This window comes from Elephantulus edwardii, unplaced genomic scaffold (assembly GCF_000299155.1).
Source record: "Elephantulus edwardii isolate Elephantulus edwardi_28Jun2011 unplaced genomic scaffold, EleEdw1.0 scaffold00180, whole genome shotgun sequence".
In the NCBI taxonomy this organism is placed as follows: Eukaryota; Metazoa; Chordata; class Mammalia; order Macroscelidea; family Macroscelididae; genus Elephantulus; species Elephantulus edwardii.
The window spans coordinates 3,566,347-3,584,167 of NW_006399930.1; the positions used below are offsets into that span (position 1 = coordinate 3,566,347).

Genomic DNA, 17,821 nt, shown 5'->3' on the forward strand with positions numbered 1-17,821 from the left:
TACAGGTAAACATCAGATGCAAATGATCACTACAATTTGATCATGCTTAGGTACTGGGAAATTTTTGGTCAGATTTGTCTCTGAAGCTGCTATACATCTGGATTTTACTACTTTGCATTAAGTCACACAGTAAATGCTTTTCTTAAGGGAAACTGCTGATGTATCATGAGGAAATAAAAATCAAAACAGTGTTATATGTAGGAAACGGTATTAAATATTCTTAAATTACATATGATATAATCTGAGAAGAAAAACTACAATTACCATGGTCTAATCTTTAAATTGTTAATTTATGAATAATCTGTAAGACTAACACATTTCTTGTTAATCAAGCCAAGGCCTTGTGGGGAAGGGCACTCTGAATGTAAGGCATTGCAATTATTTTCCCGGTAAGATAAACACTTTCCATTTTAAGTGTTACTACACTATATTTAAAAATTTATTATACTTAATATATACAATGTGTAAAATAAGCTAAAAACTGGAATCAGAGGAAGGTTTTCTTGTAAATGTGATGCAAACAGACAACTTCCCCTCATAAGTAGTTCCATCTACGTCCATTTTACCTGTGGTAAAACATGAGAGACTGATATAGAAAAGAAAAAAATTCCACTTATAAATAGAAACAGGATTTTTAAAAAATTGGATTTCATAGTTTCTTCCCACAATGCAACTCACTCCTGCAACTTTCAACTGCAAGAAACGTAAAACTATAGATCTCAAAAATTGATTTTCACACTCTTAAAATTTAACAATAAATTCTACCAATTGAAAAGAAAAGCATTTCTTTGAAGCAATTCCATAAAATAATTTTCAATTCACAAAACAGCTGCTATTTAGTAAAACCATTAACCCTTATCAAGTACATGGGCATTAATACTTGGCCCCTCTGAAGTATAAACACAATTATATTTGCACTTAGTATATATTCTCTAAGGTATGTCTCCATGTTTGCTTAAAATTGGAGATGATGTCATCCTGACTGACTGAAAACTTATTTTTGTAAATTTTTATAATTGAGGTTAAATAATTTAAAAAGATGTATTTTAGTCCAACAATACAGCTGACAGAATTTCAAGTCCTAACCAATGCAAATAAATAGTTATTGCATTTCAAGACATTTAACATTGCGTATTAGTGTTTCATTGACTATGCAAAGGCGTTTGACTGTGTGGATCATAACAAACTGTGGCTGACTCTGAGAAGAATGGGAATCCCAGAACACCTGATTGTTCTATTGCAAAACCTATACTTGGACCAGGAGGCAGTCGTCAGAACAGAGCAAGGGAACACTGCATGGTTCAAAATGGGAAGGGTGTACGCCAGGGATGCATCCTATCTCCATACCTTTTCAACCTGTATGCAGAACAGATTATCCGGGAGGCTGGGCTCTATGAGGAGAAATGTGGGGTCAAGATTGGTGGACGGTTTATCAACAATCTGCGTTATGCAGATGACACAACCCTGCTTGCTGAAACTGAGGAGGACTTGAAGCACCTGCTGCAGAGGGTCGAGGACTGCAGCCTCCAATATGGACTGAGGCTCAATGTCAAGAAGACAAAGATTCTCACCACTGGACCAATTGGCAGCATCAGGATGGATGGTGAAGAGATTGAGATTGTACACAGCTTTAGTTTGCTTGGCTCCACAGTCAACACTCTTGGCACCAGTAGCCATTAAATTAAAAGACGCATTGCCATGGGAAAGTCTGCTGTTAGGGATCTCTCCAAAGTACTGAAAAGCAATGGTATCTCTCTGGAGACTAAGGTGCATTTGATACAGGCCATGGTCTTCGCAATCATTTGTTATGCATCAGAGAGTTGGACAATGACCAAGGAGGATAGAAGGAGAATTGGTGCCTTTGAGCTATGGTGCTGGAGAAGAGTATTGAATGTACCATGGACTGCCAAGAAAACAAACAGATTCATCCTGGAAAGGGTTAAACCGGGTGGTTCCTTGGAGGCAAGGATTCTGAGGCTCCATCTAACATACTTTGGACATGTTGTGAGGAGAGAACGGTCCTTGGAGAGGGACATCATGCTTGGGAGGCTGGAGGGACAGCGCAGGAAGGGAAGGCCCTCTATGAGGTGGATTGATTCAGTCACTGGGATAATCGGGATGGGAGTGTCAGAGATGATGCAATTGGCACAGGATAGAGCAGAGTTTTGGGCTGTTGTACATAGGGTCGCTATGAGTTGCAAGTGACTCGACAGCACATAACAACAACAACAACACCATTAGTTAAAAACAAAAACTGAATGAAAACCCAAAATCTCTGTAAATATTCATTAAAACTAATAAAATTTAATAATAATAATAAAAAACCCAGAAACTGAACATACTGGACACCACAAAAGCATACTATAGTAAGTATAAAATCATTCCAGCTTTTCAAAAAGAAAGGAAAAAAAAAACCCTACACCACATCAACTCACAACTTTTTAGTCTTTCAGCAAGTCTTTTTGAAAATAGTAGTACACTTAATACAAATGAGAAGGGAGCACCTGTAATACCCCCAAGAGGCTTGCTACATGTTCAGCATTATTGCCCAATCTCCTGTTTGCATGGATGGCCAGCAAATGACAAGAAGTTTATTTTACAACAGTTCAGCAATTCCATTTCACCACTGCTGCCAGCTGAGCCATCATTGCTCCCGAAGATCAAGAAATAGCTTAGTACAGTCGCAAAAGGGACCTGTTTCCAGTTAGAACAAGCACACATGCTCCCCACTTAATCAACTGAATTCTGGCAAAAACATTAGGGAGTCCAAAAGGTGAGACAACTATGCCTGTTGTAAGAAAGATGACAAGTTCGTTAAAAGCATTACTCATAGCATCTGTATCATCCACTAATCTTGCTATGCAGTAAGGAATAGGTGAAAGGATGCTAAAAAACAAAACGAAGAGGGGCCAGTATTGGTTGTACATTGGAAAGATACATCCAAGCATCAAAAACATCAGCCCAAATTGCTCCTCCAAACGGCAAACTAATCAAAGCTTTGATACCAGCCATAGTGATGACATCGCTCCTGGTTCCTGGATCCGAGGAGGTTGTGGCAATGGCGGTGGCAGTGGCCTGGAGACCGCGATCACTCAGCGGCGGCGAGACAACACCTGCTCAACTGTGATTCTTGGTTAAATGTGACTGTTAGGTAGAATATCATTGTGGAAATCTTTCCACAGCATTTTCCAGTGCGGTGATTTGCTTTTGAGCTAATGTGACTGAAGCTATCTTTACTCATTGCTCTCAGCTCTCTTCCAGAAGAGAAACAATAAAATCTCACTTCTCTGGTTACTTTGACCAATTCTAACAGGTCCAAGGGTTTTCTTTGCCTATGGTGATAGGAGAAAAAGTAATGGGAAATAATAATGGAAGCTTTTTGGTACTAGAAATTCCTTCACTAGTAGCCTCAAAAACATTAGTAAAATACAACTTATCTTTTATGTAGGAAAATATTATTTCTTAAAAGTGGTCCAACAGTATCTGTATTATTTGAGTTTTTAGACCTAAATTTGTAAATTTTATTTAAAATACTTCATTTAAAAAAGCTGCAAGATTAGTTAACTTGTTAAGGTAGATGGTAGGTATATGCCATTTGCTATTTTCCCCTTCTTTTTTCCTGTACATAAAGTGTTTAATTTTTTAAAAAATAAGAACTCAGAAATTAAGATCTTCTTCATAAAAAGGAACTGGAATTATCCAATTATTTTGGTGCTCTTTCCTTTCATTCTAACTTGCTGACTCTTGAAAATAGTAAAATAGACAAAAATCACTTTGCTCTGCTCTGATTCTGACTCTATTTACTCACCTAAGAGCAATGATCATCAGAAAGACAAAGTTGGTGTCACAGTTGTTTTAACTTGGCGTTAGAAAATTGATTCCTTGGTGGCTCAGTCCATAGGGATTTACACTTTGTCCCAAAGGCTGCATCCCTCTAGTGTTCTAATCTATCAGCAGTTCTCTTTGAGAAAGATAAACAATCCCGTCCCACACAATTTGTATTTCCTCATAAACTCAATGGAGGATCAATTCCACAGCAATGGGTTGGGTTGAATTGAGGGAGTAAAATAGAAAATTTCTGCTTCATTGTGCTTTCTCGAAGAGAAGAGTAGGCGAGGAGGGGAGGAGGGGAGGGGAGCAGCAAGGTAAGAATTTGTGTGGATTTACACTGCCCCCTCAAAGGCACATGGTGTGAATCTGCTAGCTGCTCCATGACAGAAAGATGGATGATCTCCTCCCATGCAATTAACTGTCTCTGAATCCGCACTTTAGGCTCAACGGTGGGTCAGTTCTGACTCGATAGTATGTAACAATGACAGAAAAAGTAAAAATTCCCTGAGCAATGCAAATGTTTAATTCCCTCAACTGTTAACTGGAAGTCTGGTGGTTCAAGTCCACTCAGGAGCACATGTGAAGCATGCCTTACCTTCTACGTTTGAAAAATGAGCCATTAGAAACTCAACAGAGCACAAGCTCTACACTGACACGCATCATCACCGTAAATTGAAGTCAATACCACATCAGTTGTTTTACTTGTATACCAGAATAAAACCTAACTCAATTACTACTGAAACTCTTCCATTAGATTTCCAAAACTATAAATCTTAACAGGAACAAATTTTCCTTTCATACAGCAGCTGGTGGATTTGAACCATTGAACGTTTGGTTAGCAACTCAAAAAGTAGATTAAGTGAAAAACAAACCAACCTGTTACATATCCATCAGCATTTCCTACTGGGGTAGCATGTACATTGCTACAACACTGGAAGCTATGCCACCAGTATCTCAAATATAAAGTTGGGTCATTCATGGTAGACAGGTTTCAGCAAAACTTATGGATAAGCCAGACTAGGAAGAAAGTCCTGATGATCTAATTTTGAAAAAGAACTAATGAAAACCCAGGGTAACATCTCAGAATATTTCCCTATAAAGTTCTGGAAGACAAACCCATAGTTGGAAGGTGCTAAAAGTGCAGACGCTACACCAATGGGCTCAGGACACGCAGCATTATGTTCTGTTGTACATGGAGATGCCAGGAGGTGAAGGTGACTTAACGGCAAGTAACAGCAGAAAGTAGATGAAATGAGCCTTTCTCAAATAACCAATCTTTACTATTTCCTTTTTTCCTGCTAATTTTTTTTTGTTTAGTTCATCCTTATTTTTTCTAGTTAAGTTGTAAATTTAGGTTGTTGATTTTAGATCATTCTTTTTTCCCCTAAGAAGTGTGTATAGTTATAAATTTAGGAGGAAATGGACACTCTTTTTGGCTTGAAAAAGATTTAGTAGTGGTAAAAACCTACCAGTAAGACTGGATCACATGTTACCTTTCTTCAACTCTGATTTTCTAAAAAAAAAAAAAAAAAATTAAAAAAGCACATGTTAAATAACCTAAGTACATTAGAATTTCAGTTTTAGTTGGTAACAATTATATGCAGGGTTTCTAACTTTTTTTTATTTTGAAGAACTATTTATTTGTTGATAATTGTGAAGCATTCCCAAGTCTGTCATATGCAGCAATTCTGCAGTCTGAGAAATTATAACAGGCATTTGCAAGCATATTAAAAATTTAAGAAACTGTCGCCAAACCATTTGCTAGTTTGCGTGCCAAGCATCACATGCAGTGTCCTGCTGCCAACAGTTATCAAAATACTCCCACAGTTGTCACAGAGAGAATTGTTCAAAGTGACTTTTTTCTTTTACTCTTGTCCCTGTATGCCATTTCCTTGCCATGTCTATTTGGAAATTTATTCAAAGAACTTACATAACATTGTATGGACCAGTTAAATGTTAAGATTGAGAAAATAAGATCCAGAATAATATCCACTATTAAAATGGAGACAATAAAAACCTGAATAACATCAAATAATAAGATTGAGAAATAATATCTAAGACATAACTGTGTTGTTGTTAGGTGCCATCTAGTTGAGGGCAACTAATAATTACCCTATGAACTACAGATCTGAAGCCAATCCTATTCTGTGCCATTCTCTGCAACACTTGAGCCCATTGACGCAGGCACTGTGTCAGTCTATCTCATTGGGGATCTTTCTTTTTCCCTGACCCTCCACTTTCTAAGCATGATATCCCTTTCCAAGGAACAGCTTCTCCTAGCAACATGTCCAAAGTATGAGAGATGAAGCTTTCCTGTCTTTCAGGATTACTGGCTGCACTTTGTCCAAGACATATCTGTTTGTTCTTTTAACAGTCCATGAAGTATTTAGCACTCTTCTCTGACACTATAACTCAAAGGTATCAATTCTTCTTCTGTCATCCTTATTCATTGTCCAGCTCTCAAATGAATACCAAGTAATTTAAAAGACCATGGCCTGAAATACACCCATCTTAGTCTTCAAACTAATATTTTTGCACTTCAGGATTTTGGAGAGATCCCCAGCAGTGTACTTTCCCCATGCAATACATCTTTTGCTCTTCTCACTGCTGTTACCAGAGGTGTTGATTATTGATCCAAACAAGATGAAATTACTGACAACTTCAGTCCTTTCTCCATCTACCATGATGTTGCCTATTGGACCAGTGGTGAGGGAGGACCTTTGTCTTTTTGATATTGAGATGTAATCATACCTAAGGCTATAGTTCTTTATCTTTTGCTGCAAACATTTCAAGTCCTTATTCCTTTCACCTAGCAAGATTGTGTCTTCTGCACAGTGCAGATTGTTTATGAGTCTTCCTCTGATCCTGATGTTACATTCATCTTCATAGAGTCTACCTACACAAATTATTTGCTCAGTATACAGACTGAATAATTATGGAGAAAGAATATACCTCTGAAAAACACCACTCTTAATTTGAAACCGTGAAGTGTACACTCATTCTATTCGGACAACACATCTTGGTTTATGTCTAGATTTCACATGAGCACAATAAGTGTTCTGAGACTCCCATTCCTCTCAATGTAGCCATCATTTGTTATGATCCACACAGTCAAATACTTTTGCAATAGTCAATAAAGCACAAATAGACATTCTTCTGATATTATCTGCTTTCAGCCAGGATCCATCTGAAGACATAGCTGAAGACATGATTATAGTTATGAAGATAAAAAAAAAACCCAAAAAATCCAACCTGTTGCCACTGAGTCAATTCTAGCTCTTAGTGACCTAATAGAACAGTACTGACTCATAGCATTTCCAAGTCTGTAATCTTTATAGAAACAGCTAAAACCTCTTCCCATGGAGTACCTAGTAAATACAAAACAACAGCTTTTTGGTAAACACTTAACCACTGTGCCACCAGAGACCCTTATTAATAAAGTACTCCTGCTTTATTCTCTACATGTTCTTAATGTTTGAATTTTTATAGAGATTATATTATTTGTGCAATTTAAAACAGAAATGTGAAGTAGTAAAGAGAGAAGGAATATAGAGGGAAGTATTAAGAAAAGTCAAGCTCAAATTCTCAACATTATGCTTTATGTCACTTTGATTCACCACGTTTGATTTTACCACATTCTGATGAAAGACAGGCAGTTATGTAGTAAAAAAAAAATTCACCATTATCCGGTTTATTTCCACTCATAAAGGAATTCAGTTTTCTGAGACTGTAAATCTAACAGAAGGAAACAATCTTTCTCTCACGGAGCTTCTGGTGGATTTGAACCACAGAGGTCTATTGGCCTTTTGGTTAGCAGCACAAGATGGTACATACTACATTACCAGAGCACAGTAATGTGGCACAAGTCCTTATAACGGAGAGTGCCCTGATGGTAAAGTGGTTAAAGAGAGTAGCTCTTAACAGAAAGTTTGGCTGTTCAAACTTACCTGCTGTTTCACAGGAAAAAGTTGAGGTATAAAGTTTTACAGCCTTGGGAACATCATGGAGATATTCTAATGTATTCTATAAAGTCTAAAATATCATTGTGGATCAGAATAAATTTGATGATAGTGGGTTGTTGGAGATTTTGTTGGTGGTGTTTGTTTTGTTTCGAGATAAAATCAAGCTCACTGACTCTGGATTTGCATTTGTTGTGATAATTTAAAAAGGTAGATGTATAGCTGAACCTCTACATCTTGTGGTTCCTAACCTCTACACTCTAATAGACAAAGTGCTAGTCTATAGGCCTTTTATTGTAAGAACCACCTTCCCTCTGTGACTTGATTTGTGCCACTACTAGAACCTCTACTCGGAATATTATTGCTTGTTAATTTTTGACTCATGTACTTTTAACTTGTTAGTTAAATTTGTGTCTTCTAGGTTGCAACACCTCCATGATACATCTTCAAGGATATAAACATGTACGGATAAGCACAATTAATAACAGTGCATCTAAATTCCAAAATCAATCTCCATAATAATCTATGTGTTTCCTACTGCCAAAGGGGCCCTTTAGAGTAGTGAGAGAAGATCTTCACCCTGAAACCCACAGCATCCCTTTTCAGCAGGAAGTAGCTAAGAGAATACGCCATCCCCTTTTCCTTATGAATCAGGATGAAGTCTCTCTCAGGGAGGAGTGATAGGGAATGGCAAAGGACACACTGACAAAGGAGATTAATCAGAACTGGCTTTGACAAGCACTGTGGCAATGGGACAATTAAAAGAGACATTTGGGGGGGGGAAGAAGAATGAACTGGGGAGGAGGGTAGAGAAAACAGTGCAACAATGAATGAATGAGAACCCAAAATCTCTGTAAATGTTCATTTAAACTAATAAAATGTAAAAAAAATTGGAAAATTTAAAAAAAAGGTAGATGTTAGGGTAGGTTAAAAACGCTGCCACATATGAAGCAGAAAAGGTACAAGGTTGGAGGAATAAGTATTAGACCCTGGGTTTTCACCACAATTTCAAAGATCTGTGAAAATATAGCATATGACTATGAAAATAGTAACAACTATCCTCTGAAATAAACATCTCTCTGCATTGCATTGAGTGTTAATGTCTTTTGATGGACACTTTGGCAGTATAAAACTCATTTACCCCACCCAGGAGACATCACTATTTAAGGGATCTCTTCTGAAGAAAATCTATACCAGTGTACAAATTTTGGACAACTTACTCTAGCAAACTGCTTCAAGTGTCTTAATTGTATGTACAAAACAGTGTTCTTCTATCAAGAGGCACCATTAACAAGGTGGCTTTAAATGACAGAAATTTATTGTTTCATGGTTCTACAGACTACAGCTCGTTTGATAGCTGAGTTTTGGCAAGGGCGTGTTCTCTCTGAAGGCTTTACAGAAAATTCTTTCCTTGCCCTACTAGCTTCTTGTAGTTCCTGACAATCCTTGGCTTGTAGATTTATCACTGATGTCTGCCTTAGTGTTTTACATCACCTCTTCCCCTCTCTGTGCCTCTCTTCTTTGTAAGAACAATGAAAGAGAGGGAGGCCCTCAGTGAGAGAGACTGACCCAGTGATTGCCGCAGTGAGCGCAAGTGTCAGAGAGGACAACGGCACAGGATAGGACAGCATTCAGGTCTGTTGTTCATAGTCACAATAAGTCATGCTCAACTCGATGACATCTAACAAGAACAACTACTCTAGGATGGCTTTATTTTAATTGATAACACCTTCAAATACTTTACAAAGAAGGTGACTTTTACAGGTATCGGAGATAGAAACTTCAACATACAATTTGACTTGCTACAACTGAACTTGTAAGAGAAAGTCTAGGTAAGTCAATGATGATACAATGATACAATGTCACTAAGCTCAGAGGCTCAGAGCAGTGATTGATCTTGAGCATTCTGACTCTGGAACCCCTTCATTCCGTGAGTTGTAGTCAGTATTGATGGATTTGAGGATATCAGGATCTATCTTGTGTGTTTTCTCCAGGATGGATCAAGATTGGACAAAGAAAGAAGGAAGGACATGTAGGCCAAGTTCCTTGCTGAAAGAAACTAGGAATATTGTAGAAAAAAATGTCAGGAGTCTAAAACAACAATGAAAACAAAAAGAGTGATGTATATATATAATTCAGGGAGAGATATTCTAGAAGAAAGTAAACATTTGTTTTACTAAAAGAGCATGAACTCAAACTCAACCAGCCAATTTTGGCTCTCTATATAATGAGCCAACAGGGCAGAGAACAACTGCCCTATAGAATTTCTGGAGCTATAGTCTTTACAGAAGCAGATAGACTCATCTTTCTCCTGCAAAGAAGATGATGGGTTCAAGTCACTGACCTTTTGGTTAGGAGTTCGAGGCTAAATACTTTGACCAAGACTCCTAAAAGCACTGTGATTTCATTAACCAGCTCTTACTCCATTTCCCAAGGAGCCATGAGCCTCAATCCTAAAGGATTCTTATCTAACAGGATTTCGCTCTCTCTGAAAATGGAGCTGAGAAAGGAACTTCTGGAGAATATACTTGTTTCAAGTCTTCAAAGAAAATCCTCATTAACATGTGTTTCCGGGATTAGTACATCTTTGAAATCCTCAGCAAATGGGAGGAGAATTCTTGCAGCATTCACACAACTATGAATGCAGGGTTTGGTGGGGCTAGTCAGTGTTTTTAAAGACTGTGTGCCAATTTTAGGAGTCCCAGCATTTTTTGCATGCCCTGGTGTTTTCAACAATTCCAGATGCTGCATTGGCATTCTGTGGGATCTCAAGCCAATTCACAGCCATTCTGTGTTTGCACTTCTCACTATTTAATAGAAGGTATAACAAGTGACACCCACTATCTTTTCAACTTGTGATTTGATTTAGAATTTACAAGATTTACTGGATAAATCTTTTTAATGAACATTTGGTATCTATGGATGAGATTAGAAATACAAATGCTACTTTTAACATAATTCATATATATAGGAAACAAAAACATTATATACAATAAATCCTAAACTTTTATGATCTGCTTTCCTAGTTATCCACATGCTAAGGAAAGAACAGAGAGGATTTCTTTTGGTGGAAAGAGGAATGGGATTGTTTGACAGCTGAAGGAATAGACCATGTATATGTGTTTATGGCCACCTTTCTTTTATTTCTCCATAATGATGTCCTTACCTTAAGACTCTCTCCACACACACACACACACACACACACACACACACACCCCACCACCACCACCTACTGCTTCCTGAGTCCATACAAGGGATGATGTTGAATAAGGATACCATTTTCTTCATGGTAATACAAAGTAGTAAAAATAAAAACCATGGCTAACCTATATTCATCTTTACATATCAGCCCAAAAGGAAGTGGAGGGCATTGAACGTTTGAGGGCATTGCCTGATGCAAATGAGTATATATAATATTATTATACGAGAGAGATCAAGAAAACTCACTGTTATCAAGTTAATTCTAACTCCTGGTGGCCTTACAACAGAAATGCTACAAGTCTTAATGGTAGCAAACTATCCATATTTATTTTTATTTTTCTGATTTTAAAAAAAAATTATTCTTTTTTTTTGGTGTGCATACCGTCAAATCGGATCTGACTGGTACAGGAGGACATTGTCTCTCCTTCTCCAGCAGAGCATCTGGTGGATTCGAACCCCTCACATCTGGGATTGCAGTGCAGCTTCTTGCCACTAGGCCACCAGAGCTCGCTTATTTTTCTGATTTTTTTTAAATTTCTACTAGTTTATTTACAAAATTCAAATACAATGTTTTCTTTCTCCTGTGAAGCAACTGCCAACATTTTGGCTGGCAGCCTCATACATTACATGCTATGATGCATGTTTTTTATTATATGTTGATGTTAGGTGCTGTTGAATCAATCTGGACACACAGAGATCCTATGAACAACAAATTGAAATGTTGCCCTGTCCTGTGCCAACCTCATACACCACTCTTGGGCCTATTTGTTGTAGTACAGTAGTCAATCCATCTTGTTGTAGTGAAACTTAATTTTACATATTTTAGGCGTGTTGTCAGAAGGTGCCAGTCCTTAGAAAAAGACCTTATTTATTATGTAAGGTAGGTAGCATGCATGATGAAGCAGTGGTTGTTGAGCTGATCCCAACTCATGACAATGCAATGTAAGCAGATCTACGTTCCGTAGGGTTTTCAACAGCTGATAATTTGGAAGGAGATTATCAGATCTGAGGCCTTTGGGAGACCACCAATCTTTCGGCTATCAGCCAGATGTCTTAACCATTTGCACCATTCAGGAACCTACTCAACAAAAATAGGGAACTTAGCTCTTAGGTAGCAGGAACAATGAACACACTATCTGAAAAGTTGGAGGGTCTAGTTCAGCAGAAGCACTTCTGGATAAATGTCTGACCATCTACCTCTGTAAACTTAACCATTGGTTAAGTACTAGTGGTACTTCCTCCAGAATTTATTTGTTCTTTGGCAGTCTGTGGAATATTCAATACTCTTTCCTAACACTACAATTTAAAGACATCAGTTCTACTTCAATCTTGTTTATACACTGTTCAACTTTCAGATGCCAGCATAGCTTGGATCAGGTGCACCTCGATCTTTAACTTGATATTCTTGCTCTTTAACACTATAAAGAGTTCTTTTTGGCATCCTTGTTTTGCCTCTATTTTGTGTCTGTGAATATCCTGTGTCTTGATAAGACTGATTGTTTTTCATATCAAAGGACACCTGTAAGTGAGATGTGTGGGCACCTCCCTTCTTTAGTACATTATGAGGGAGGTAAACTCTTATCTAAACTTGTATACATTTCAGAAGAGATGTCATCATATTTGGGTGTTGGAAGGAACTATTCTGCTAGTAGTTCTGGATTCTCATGTCTTTACCTATCTATCTGTCTTTTTCCATTTATATAATGTGACATAGAAACCACTTTTCTTGGCTCTTTGCAACTGTAGTAGTTATAGGGGTTCTTTGGCTCTATGATGTTACTTCTGTTCTTATTGTCCCATTTCCATAAATCTAAATTTCTTCTTCTCTTATATCCTAACATTTGTTTTAAAGTAGTTGTGTTTTAGCATTTTGGTTTGGTTTGGGTCAAAAGACTGAGAACAAATGAGTTTTCCATTAGACAATTACACCCATTTTGTTTTGTGACAGCCTTTTCAACCTCCTCTCTCCACTTCCTTCCCGGTTTTTTGTGTCTCTTTAATATGTTCCTCTCTCTCATTAGGGTTGTTCATTTCCTGGTAAAGGGGAAAAAAGATCCAAGCTTTTTGGACATTTACTGATAAAGATCTGGTTCTTTTTAGTTGTGAACAGAATTTACAATCCATAGTCTGGACAAGAATTGTGCTCACTTTTACTGGTGAGCTATTGTTTCTTGATTCTTCTAGTGACCCACTGAGACTCTGTTATTGTCTGTCACCATAGCACGACCTAGGAAAGATTATTGATGTTTTCTGCTAGTCGTGTTGGCAAAGAACATTGAATGTAATGTGTAATGCCAAAAAGATAAACAAGTCAACCTTGGAAGAAATGCAACCAGAATGTTCCTTAGAAGTAAGGGTAATGAGATTTCATCTGACTTTCTTAGGACTTATTGTCAGCAATAATCAATTGCCAGAAAAGAATATTGTGGTTGATAAGGTAGATCAGCAAAAGTAAGGGAAACCCTCAGATGGATGGATTGACACAATAGCTGAAGCAGTGGGCTTAAAAATACAAAAAAAAATCATGAAGAAATCTTAGGACCAGAAACATTTGCTCCTCTTACACATAACGTCAGCATGAATTGAAGCCCTTGATGGCAACTAACAAGAATGATTTCCTTAGTTGCAATATGTTAAGACCTCTCTGGTGGCTTAATGGTAAGGAACTGTGCTGACAATCCCATGCTTTGAGGACCACCACCTACGACACAGGAGAAAGAAAAATAAGCAATCTCCTCCCAATTTACTGTGTCTGAAAACCTGCCAGGGCATCAACTATGAGTTTAGTTACTCCATGGTATTCAACAACAAGTGACCCTATGGGAAGCTATACCACTATAGGGTTCCAAGGAGAGCTCTGGTGGCCTAGTGGTAAGGTGTTGCACTGTTAACCCTAAGGCACGTGGTTCGAATACACCGCTTGCTCTGCAGAAGAAAGATGGGCAATCCCTTCCTGTGTAACTTACATAAGTTCCTGAAAACCCAATGGAGGGTCAGACAGAAGTCATTTTCTATGCAAATGATATATAGCAACAGCATAGGGATTTCAGGTCTGTAAACCTTCACCAAGGGCGATTACTGAATTGGAACTACTGACCTTTCAATTAACTAAGGGTTTTAACCGCCAGGGTGCCTTGATTAAATATCAGCATCTCCTATTTGATCCATTGCAGAGTCCCTTCTTTTAGAACTCCATCTCCTCACACGTCTGCATCATTGAACTATAATCGGTTTCTGAAAAGCTGTCTGCAGTTTTCTTTCTTCCTCTCAGTGACTTTGCAGTCAAGGTTTGGGAGTTTAGAGAAGGTAAGAGCCGGATTCAGAGCTGTGATACAAAGGGGTTTCTAAGAGTCATAGGCGACTTAAGGGCAAATAACAACAACATGATGGAAATGTGACTTTGGACCAGCTGCAGAAAGCCCTGGAAACCAGACTGTGCACTGAGACTTTGTGATGGTAAGTAACTGTTAGCCTTTGGAGATTTTGAGTAGGAAACAGCATGTTCTATGCGACTGTGGTAATGATGGCTCATTATCCGAGGGATAATGTATGTGAAGGAAAGATACGAGAAACTTGTGCAGAAAATGTGCAGATGTAGTTCTGCAGAAACTGACTAGAAGATTTAAAAACCCATGGGAAGGTCAATGTAGTACCACAGCCAGAGAGAACAAGAGTAATTTCTTAGAAAAATAAATGGCTAAGGATTTATTGACTGTATCTTGTTAAAAATTAGTATTAACACAATAAAAAAAAAATTCCTGTAATCACATTTTAGAAATTCTGGTCCAAAGTAGTGTAAAACCAAATGCACATAGAAATAGCAGAGATTAATATTACAAAAGAAATTCATTGCCAACCCATTTTTGCTCCTGGTAACCAGAAAGATTTTAACTACCTATTCCTTACAAAATTCATTGCAGTTGAGTCGGAACCAACTCATAAGTGACCCTGTAGTGGGTTTTTAAGGGCTGTAAATCACAAGGGAAATTATCCACCTTTCTTCTGTCTAGTTGCTGGTGCATTTGAACAACCAGAGAGGCACCATCTTTGTGTTAATAGTGCACCTTCCTGACAAGTATGCCACCAGAGCTCCCTAACTATCTATTAAAGCTAAATTAACTTTTAAATGGAATTCTTCGCCAAAGATTTACCTTGACTGGGTCACTGGTTCTAGTGGGAAAGTAGATAGAGAGATGTACTACTAATCTAGACAGTTAAGAGTCGCTTCTGACTCAATAGCAATGAGTTTTTTGAGGTTTTTTAAGACTTCTGAACCTGCTTTTCCTCTTATGGAAAAGGATTATTGTGCTAATTATTAGTGAACTTGATTGTAAGGTTGGCAGCTGCTCAATATGTGTTGGCCATTACTATCATTAATATCCTTTCAGTTAAGTTCATTTCTGTTACACTAATAAGTTCCAAATAACTGTTCCCAAATATGATTTGTGATTAAACTTCCTTAAATTTATGATGAGAGTTTTTGTTTAAACCTTGCTCTAAAATGGGCTGAAGGCAACCATCTGGTTTGCTGCTAATATTAATTGTCGAGGAGTCTGCTCTGGCTTATGGTGACTCATCTATGGACAACAGAATGAGATGTTGCCAGGTCTTGCGCCATAGTCACAGTGGTTAGTATTCTCAAGTTCTCCATTGTTTTCACAGTGTATTTTGAATACATTGCGATGTAGGTTAATGTTCCAGATAGCATTCTTTTGTGATTCACTGAGTTTTCATTGGCTAGTATTTTTAATTGTTGCCACACATTTTAAAGTTGGCTAATGAATAAGAAAGAAGAATCAATGCCTTTAAGATGTAGTGTTGGATATACCATGGCCAACATGCAAACAAGTTTCATTAATAATAATTGGTGACTGGAATACAAAAGTTGGGAATAAGGAAGAAGGATCAGTAGATAGAAACTACGGGGCTTGATGACAGGTATGAAACTGGAGATAGAACGATAGAATTTTATACAATCAATGATTTATTCATTACTGTAAAAAGAGCAAAGACCGCTTGGGAATTCCCTTTACCATATCTGACCCTTACCAACTTCACAAAAGAGAACTGTCTCTGTTAACAGTGCAAAGAACACAAAACTAATTTCTATGAGGTCAGACATGTCCTCCACACTCCTGTACCTCTTTCTACTCATCTCAACACCATTCTCTCTCCTTTACCTGGCCCCAAACCGTATGTGATTGCTCACTGGCCACACAGAACCATGTTTGGGATGTCAAAAGTTTATAATCCAGTTTTGTAGCAGAATATAGTCAGGAGAGCATCCAAAATGTGCTCATAGGCATCTCAGCCTTGAGCCTCACAGCTTTAGGTCAGTGTTACAAAGTTCTTAGTCCTGACAGGATTGACTCTCCTCTCCCCAGTCCTCCAGCGAACTTGGGCAAAAGGCTCTTCTCTCTGGTCCAATGGGAATAGTAGTCCCAAGGTCCCATCTCATGTCAGGTGTCTGGTTCTTTACTGGGGCTGTTGGGGCTGCCGCTCCTGTAGGCACTCCTGGTCTGTCTGGCATCCTAGAGGACAAGTTGCATACTCTGCTTCTCTGCTGGTGGAAGATCTTCCTCCTGCTGTGGAATCTGCTCATTTTAATGGCAAGACTAGCCAATTCCCTTGCAGAACACTGGTGAGATAGCCAAACCTCTTGTGTGTAGGCTAACACATCCTATTCACATATTCCCTCCCATCAATATGGCAAAGTCATATTCAATGACTAGGAAAAGAAATTATTATAATAAAATCTGAAACTGCAAATACCTTTTATAAAAAATACAAACAACAACTATACACATGAACCTGATCTGATAGACTATGTAGGAATCAGGTTTACTACACCTGTGGAGAATCATGGAAGAAAATCACATCTATGGAAACCAGGTCAGGGGCTGACTGTGAAACAGATCATCAACTATCTATGTGCAAATTCAAATTGAAGCTAAAGAAAATGAAAACAAATCTACAAAGACCAAGCTATGACCTTGAGTCAAACTTGAATTTAAAAACCATATCAAGAATAAGTTTGAGGCACTGAACACTAATGGACAAAAACCAGATTTGCTGTGGGAGAGCTCACCTTAATATCATCACAAGGATATCATCCATGAAGAAAGCAAAAGGTTATTACAAAGAGACAAGAGAAGACCATAATGAATGTTTGAAGAGACTCTGAATATTGCACTAAACACAGAGAAGCCAAAACAAAGTGAAGAAACATGGAAGTTAAAGAGCTATATAGGAGATTTCACAGGGCAGCTCTTTAACACAAAGGAAAAGTATTATAATAAAATATGCAAATATCTGGAAATCCAAAGTGAAGAATTCACTTGACATTTCTCAGGCTGAAGGGACTGAAGAACAAATTCAGGCCTCAGTTTGCAATACTGCAAGATGCTATGGGCAAGATCATGAATGAACCAGGAAGCATCAAAAAAAAGATATAAGGAATACATGGAGTCACTGTACAAAAGGAATTGACTCACCCAGAACTATTTCAGGAAGTAGCATGTGATCAAGAACCAATGGTAGTAAAGTATGATGTTCAAACTGCTCTGAAGGAATTGGAAAAATAAAAAGGCCCCAAAAATTGAGGGAACATCAATTGACATATTTCAACAAACAGATGCAGTCCTGGATATGTTCACTACTTTGTGTCAAGAAATATGGAAGACAGCTACCTGGCGAACTGACTGAAAGAGATCTATATTTATTGTTGTTGTTGTTGTTATGTGCCGTCGAGTCGTTTGCGACTCATAGCGACCCTGTGCACAACAGCCCTAAACCCTGCTCTATCCTGCGCCAACCGCACTGCCTCTGAC

The 17,821-nt window shown here is 38.0% G+C and overlaps 1 pseudogene; it reads right to left on the reverse strand.

The window, feature by feature from the left end:
- Positions 1–2,620: 2,620 nt before the first annotated feature.
- LOC102869919 lies at positions 2,621–3,012 on the reverse strand (annotated as a pseudogene).
- Between the last annotated feature and the right edge of the window lie 14,809 nt (positions 3,013–17,821).